This window comes from Phoenix dactylifera, unplaced genomic scaffold, assembly GCF_009389715.1.
Source record: "Phoenix dactylifera cultivar Barhee BC4 unplaced genomic scaffold, palm_55x_up_171113_PBpolish2nd_filt_p 001996F, whole genome shotgun sequence".
In the NCBI taxonomy this organism is placed as follows: domain Eukaryota; kingdom Viridiplantae; phylum Streptophyta; class Magnoliopsida; order Arecales; family Arecaceae; genus Phoenix; species Phoenix dactylifera.
The window spans coordinates 24,599-31,976 of record NW_024069277.1 but is presented as its reverse complement, the minus strand read 5'-3'; the positions used below and the strand labels follow the sequence as shown (position 1 = coordinate 31,976).

The following is a 7,378-nucleotide window of genomic DNA, read 5'->3' as shown; positions in this document are numbered from 1 at the left end:
TATAACAGGTAAGGTCTTGTTTTCTCCAAGAAATGCATACTTCAAGTTTTCGGGGAGGTCTTTAAGTTCTAGTTGTGGAGGTTTGACATTGGATGACACTAGCTGAGATTCCGAAATAGGCAATGATTCAAACTTGGTGGCCCATCTGCTAGTATCCATCACAGGAATGGAATCTAACAATGCATTAACCTCTTGACTTGACTCACAATCTTGACCAAAATTAGCCAAACATCTTTCTAATGGGTCAGAATAACTCGACTCTTTAAAAGAACTGCTAATTATATTCTCAATCATGTGAATTTCTTCCAAATCGTCCATCTCAGTTGACTGACTACTACTATGAAAAACATTGAGCTGGACAGTCATGTTCCCAAAGGCTAGAGTCATTATTCCATTTCGGCAACTAATCACAGCATTTTTGAAGTGGCCAAAAATAGTCTACCTAGGATCACCGGGATGTGACTTTCTGGATTTTTTACTGGTTCAGTTTCAAGGACTACAAAATCCACAGGGTAATAGAATTCATTAACTTTTACAATCACATCCTCCACAATTCCTTTGGGATACTTCACAGTCCTATCTGCTAATGACAAGGTAATGTTTGTGGACTTTAATTCCCCCAAACCTAGTTCGGTGTAGACAGAATAGGGTAATAGGTTTACACTTGCTCCTAAGTCTAATAGGGCTCTCCGAATGATGGTTTCTCCTATTTTAATTTCAACAGTGGGGCAACCAGGGTCCTTGTATTTTGGGGCAATCTATTGTTGAATAAGAGATGAGGCTTGTGCCGCCATCACAGCTTGCCTAGGAATACTGGTTTTCCTTTTCACCGTGGTTAGGTCTTTTAAGAATTTTGTATAGGAGGGGATCTGTCTGATGGCATCTAGGAAGGATAAATTTATTTGAACATTTTTAAAGACTTCCATGATTTCATCGTACTGAGATTTTTTTTTTGAGTCTTGTAGTCTACTAGGAAAGGGAGCCTTAGGTGTGTAAGTTTCTATTGGTTTCTCCTCTATTCCTTGTGTTCCCTGTTCTTGTGCCTTTTTATGAGTGGGGTTCGGTTCATGCTTGATGAGAGCACAAAAGTGCGATCTAAGTACCAATTAACTTAGCCTAATGCTAGCAAAATAATGATAAATAATAGGTGTTAACATTTACATGATTAAATATTTTATCCTTAGCACTTATTATAATTTTTATCATTATGTAAATTCATCTCTTTCCAGCTGCAGAACAGAGCCCAGATTTAGCCGTTCGCAAGCACCTCAGCATCCTTGCCGCGTCCTTGAGCCGCATCAACCCTCTCAAGATCCGCCTGCGTCTCAGGATCCGTGATCGAATCACACCGCGATCAGGACTTTCTCCCGTGCATCCATGAAGCATCCAGCCGTCCACGGTTCATCTCCCATATCCTGCATTCGAGTCCCAGTTCACACCATCGGTCAGCGTCCGCATGTGATCAGCTTCCCAATGATTTCATCTCCTCCCAGCTCCAACGATGAAGCCCAGCCACATCAGTTCCCAGCGATTTTCGAGCTTCCACGATCCAACCCCCTCAGATCTAGGTCCCCGCGTCCACACTTCTTTCTCCCAGCATCCTGCGAAGCATCTCCGCGTCCGATTCTTCTGGATCCTTCTCCCCACCGGCGTGTCATCCTTCCGTTCGAGAGCATCCCCATCTGTTTGCGTCCGCGGCTTCCGAGTTCATCCATCCACGCGTCCAGCTCTCAGCGTGATTCTCCCGCATCCATGAGCCAGCAAAGATCCCGCTTCATCCGCACGTTACTAGCTGCGATCAACTGTTCGTGATCAACCTCCCAGCTCTCGGAATTCACGATCAGATCTCCCTGATTCCCGACTTCATTCCTCGATCGGCCTTCTTCCCTTTCCATCTCAGCCACCCACGCCCCAGCAGAGATCCTTTTCTTCCGCACCTCGCAGCATCCCAACAATCCTCCCGCGATGCAAGCGATCGCGATCAGCTCCCGAGCGCCTCTGTGCATCCATTTGAAGAAGATCAGGATCCCACGCATCTCAGGCGCTTCACCTTCAACCGTCCGCGTGTAATCTCCCCAATCCGAGCCGTTTGAAGAAAGGATCCATCGCGGCATATATAGTTTTTTTTCTCGGCTGGGAGCGGGGAGCCCTCATTCGAAAACAAGTCCCCATTCAAAGAAAAAAACAGAGAGAGGAAACAGGGGAGGCCCTGTTTCCGAAAAGAAAAGAGAAAAAAAAAAAGAAGAAAGAAAATGAAAGGGGGATTAATGTGGGAAATGGAAGGCTAAAGTCCTAGGGAGGGTGATGGAGGAACCTTTGATATATTGCTCTTTGAAGTAAACTCTAAACTTTTGCTTTCAATGATTTATATTTATTGACATGTTCTTGATCCATGCGTAGTTATTTCGTAGATAGATCTTTAATGGATTATGATTATTGATATATGGATTGCTTTAGTATTTGATTCGTTGTAGACGTAGAAAGCACGATGAATGCTTAGAAATTGAGTTCATATATTTATGAAACATATACCATGATTAGATCTACCCTACATTTAATCTTTAATCAAGAACCATAGAGTTTATTCCTTGGATGCAATATCATCAAGGGGGATTCCAGATTCCTACCATTTTTATTTCATTGAATTATGTTTATTATTCTCTGCATTTAATTTCTGAAAATCAAAACATCATTTTAATCCACAAATTTTATTTAATTAATTAATCTGAAAATTACGCTAATAATCTATAAATTTCGTTCCCTGAGGATTCGACCTCGGACTCCCGAGATTTTACTACTTGTGCGATTCTCCTGCACTTGGGAGAACAATTTTATTTTTGCATCAAGTTTTTGGCGCCGTTGCCGGGGAACGGCTAATTTATTAGTATAATTTTTAGATTTAATTAGTACTTTAGTAGTTAGTCTTTTTGTTTCGAAAAAGAAAAAGAAAAAAAAATCTTTATTGCTGTTTTTTTTATTCCCTGCACAGTCTGCATCAAACTCTGATATCTAAGTAATCCACCGTCTGATTGCACTTAAATTTCGTCAGCTGCTGTAGGACACATGTTTCGTTCATCTGAACGGTCTGATTGATATTCTGATACTTTTACGACCATTAAATTAATATAAACTTTGCTGCTGTCTGCTTTGAATTTTTTGTGTTTAATTTTTTTGTTTAGAATCAGAATTTTATTATCATCATATCTCATTAACCCTTGTTGCTACTTGAAAATTGATAAGAACTTTAAGAAAAGATCAAGGGTAATCATTAAAAAAAAAATAAAAAATAAAAAAAACAAACAAATAAATAAACTCTGAAATTTTGTATGCTAGGTTGGAATAGGGACAACACTGGACGTCTGAGTCGACAACCTTTTGACAATTCCTTAGATCACATTATTGAAACTTTTTCGCAAAATCTCAGATCTGGTGAGATGGCTGATGATGATGTAGGAAGTCACCATGGTAATGAAGGTAGACCCCCAGTTATGACACTTCGACAATACTTACATCCCACTAGGACTAGTCAACCTTCATGCATGATTATTCCTGAAAATGTAGGACACTTTGAAATCAAACCAGGAGTAATTCAATTGCTGCCAAAGTATCATGGAATGGAATCCGAGAACCCTTATCTTCACCTTAAGGATTTTGAAGAAATTAGCATCACATTTAGAGTGCCAAATGTATCAGAAGATGTCCTTAAATTAACCTTGTTTCCTTTTTCCTTGAAGGATAAAGCCAAAACATGGCTGAACTCCTTGAGACCAAGATCGTTAGGAACATGGCATGATATGCAAAGAGAATTCTTAAAAAAGTTCTTTCCCGCACAAAGGACTAATTTTTTGAAAAGGCACATTAGTAATTTCCAACAAAAAGACCATGAAATATTTTATGAATGCTGGGAGAGATTTAAAGATTTGCTACTCTCTTGTCCTCATCATGGGTTTGAAACATGGAGAACCATTAGTTTCTTTTACGAAGGGTTCTCCCCACAGTTGAAACAATTTATAGAGACTATGTGCAATGGTCTATTTCTGGAAAAGCAACCCGATGAGGCATGGGACTATTTAGACTCTCTCGCAGAGACTGCACAATTATGGGATACAGGGGATAGAGTGAATAAACCTTTGCCTAAGACTACTAGCATTCCATACGGGGGCCTTTACAACCTTAATACTCAGGATGATATTCAAGCTAAAATGGCAGCCCTTACTAGGAAGGTAGAGGAAATTGAACTTAGAAGGATTGAACCCGTCAAGACCGTAGAGCATAACAACGAGTGTTGTAGGATTTGCGAGATGCCTGGCCATCTCATCACTGATTGCCCCACAATACCTGCATTCAAGGAAGTCTTGCACGATCAGGCCAATGTTATGAATACCTATCAAAAATCTTTCAATAATCCTTTTTCGGGTACTTACAACCCTGGATGGAAGAACCATCCAAATTTCAGGTGGAGGAATGACCAACCTCAACAAGTATATAACCCAACTCCTCCACCTCCGCACCCTCATTATGCACATGCACCCCCTCAAAAATCCAGTCTCGAAGAAACTTTGCAATCTTTCATGCAAGGTCAAGCTAAAATCAATGATGAATTAAGAAATCAACTGACAATGCTGACCACTGCTTTAAGTGCTCAAGAGAAGGGTAAGCTACCAGCTCAACCACAACCTAACCCTTAAGTCTACGTCGGTAGCAATGCATCATCTTCAACTTCGCATAAAGAGCAAGCAAAGAGTATAATAACATTGCGAAGTGGAAAGATTATTGACCGACCAGTCCCAGAACAAACACAAGTCATACCAGATTCTGACCCTCCCAAGACAAAAGAAAAGGATAATGAAGAAACTGAAGCACCAACATCTACTGAAAAAATTGAATGTCCTTTTCCTGTACCATTTCCACAAAGATTAAAGCCCTTGCAAAAGCTTGAACCAAACTCTGAAATTCTTGAGCTTTTTAAGCAAGTAAAAATCAATGTACCTCTTCTTGATGCAATCAAACAAGTGCCTTCCTATGCAAAATTTTTAAAAGATTTGTGCACTGTCAAGCGTCGTTTAAATGTCAAGAAGAAGGCATTTCTGGCTGAAAATGTGAGTGCAATTTTACAGCATAACATTTTTCCTAAATATAAGGATTCAGGTTGCCCAACTATCTCGTGCATCATTGGCAATTTTAGGATTGAGCGAGCATTACTAGATTTAGGAGCGAGTGTGAACTTGTTGCCATATACGGTATATGAGCAACTCGGTTTGGGTGAGTTGAAGCCAACAACTGTGACGTTACAATTAGCTGACAGGTCAGTGAAGGTTCCTAGAGGGATTATCGAAGATGTGTTGGTCCAAGTAGACAAGTTCTATTTTCCTGTTGATTTTATCGTACTGGACACACATCCGGCTTCCAATTCACCATCTCAGATTCCGGTCATCTTAGGACGCCCATTTCTTGCAACTTCTAATGCATTGATCAATTGTAGGAATGGTGTCATGAAGCTTTCTTTTGGAAATATGACCTTGGAACTGAACGTCTTTAGTATAGGCAAACAACCCAGTGAACATGAAGAAAGTAAAGAAGTTGAATGGGTTGAAACCATTGCGGAAGAATATTTGTTAAAAGAAACATTTACTGAATCGGCCGACAATGGTTTGATAGATTGGTGTTCTGAAGGTACTACTGATGATACGGTCCCACCTATTTTAGATAACTCGGATGTCATGATGGTCAATGGGTGGAGACCGAGAATAGAGGAATTTGAACATTTGCCATCTCGAGGAGCAAAGATAGTACCATCCCATGAACAAGCACCTAAGCTCGAGTTGAAACCTTTACCGAAGGAACTCAAGTATGCCTTTCTTGGACCCGAGGACACTTTCCCTATAATCATCTCATCTGATCTTGATCATGCCCAAGAAAGAAAATTATTTGGTGTTCTCAAGAATCATAAAGGAGCTTTAGGGTGGTCTATTGCCGACTTGAAGGGGATTAGCCCTTTGATTTGCACGCACCGGATATATTTGGAGGATAATGCCAAAACCACAAGGCAAATGCAACGCAGGTTGAATCCTACGATGAGAGATGTGGTTAAAGCAGAAGTCCTCAAGTTGCTTGACGTGGGTATTATTTACCCAATTTTCGATAGCAAGTGGGTAAGTCCTACTCAAGTCGTGCCCAAAAAAGCAGGTCTGATGGTAGTCAAAAATGAGCAGGGTGAGTTAGTCCCGACTCGTGTCCCCACGAGTTGGCGCTGTTAGATGTATGCCCTAGAAGCCAATCTGGCTGACACATTATTAATTCTAGGGACATAATTTTGTACTTGACTATTTATTATTGAATAAATAAAAGGCATCTTTTCATTCATATTGTTTATGTGTCTATGAATCGTCCAAGGAATTAATAAGATGATGATACATATTCTCAAAAGTTGAGAATTTGAGCCATGTATCATTGGTGATTAATTTCTAAATGCTCCTGATCAATGGATCATCACGAGGACGGTGATCGATCCGATCAGTGCACAGATCACTTTCCTTCTGGATGGACGAGACTTGAGTCCACAGTGTAGGGACACTGAAGTGATAGTGCAGGTGCTTGTTAGAGAACAAGGGTACTGAGCGTGACCAAGACAAGAAGTCACTTGGATGTCTATCCACTCGTCAGTGACTTGCTTGATGTTGCAGTAGTGTGACTGGTCCTTTGACCTGCGGTGCTTCGGCTACTCACAGTGAGGTTATTGTAGTTTGACTGCACACATACATGGTCTCTAGCCATATGGGTCCATGCAGTGTAGATTGGCTGCAGTAGGTTCACTGTAGGAGTAGGGTATGCACCTATAAGAAATCTATCGACCTTGATAGAAGAGGAGTGATCCTATGTGATTTGTTAGACTGAGTTCTAAGACCTTGGCCAGGGCAGTAATATAAAGTGGAAAAAGAGTTTTCCACTATCGAACTCAAGTCGAATAAATCTTGACATATGACAGACGATGGGGTTTGACGAGTTGTCCATGACCTCCGTCCTGTAGGGATCCACGATAGTAGGACTGTATCACATGTTAACTGCACCTAGAGGTTCATCATTCTATTCTGCTGAGTAGCCACTACATGCTGCTAGGTGTCACTGGTGGATGGTGGGACTCATAGGGATTATCTTGATGATCGATAAACCCTAATGAGTTGAGTTGGAATCGTTCCAACCCATTGAAAGGAGTTTTCAATAATATTGAGATAGAGATCACAATATATCTCACTACCAGTCAGAATAGAACCTATGGGGTCACACACACTAGAAGTATTGACCGATCCGATGGTTGAAATCGTGATTAAGAATCACAAGTAATCAATTTGATTGATAAAGAAGTTGAAGAAGGAACCAA

The 7,378-nt window shown here is 40.7% G+C and overlaps 1 pseudogene; it reads right to left on the bottom strand.

Moving 5' to 3' along the window:
* Window positions 1–3,851: 3,851 nt before the first annotated feature.
* LOC120109294 lies at window positions 3,852–3,949 on the bottom strand (annotated as a pseudogene).
* Between the last annotated feature and the right edge of the window lie 3,429 nt (window positions 3,950–7,378).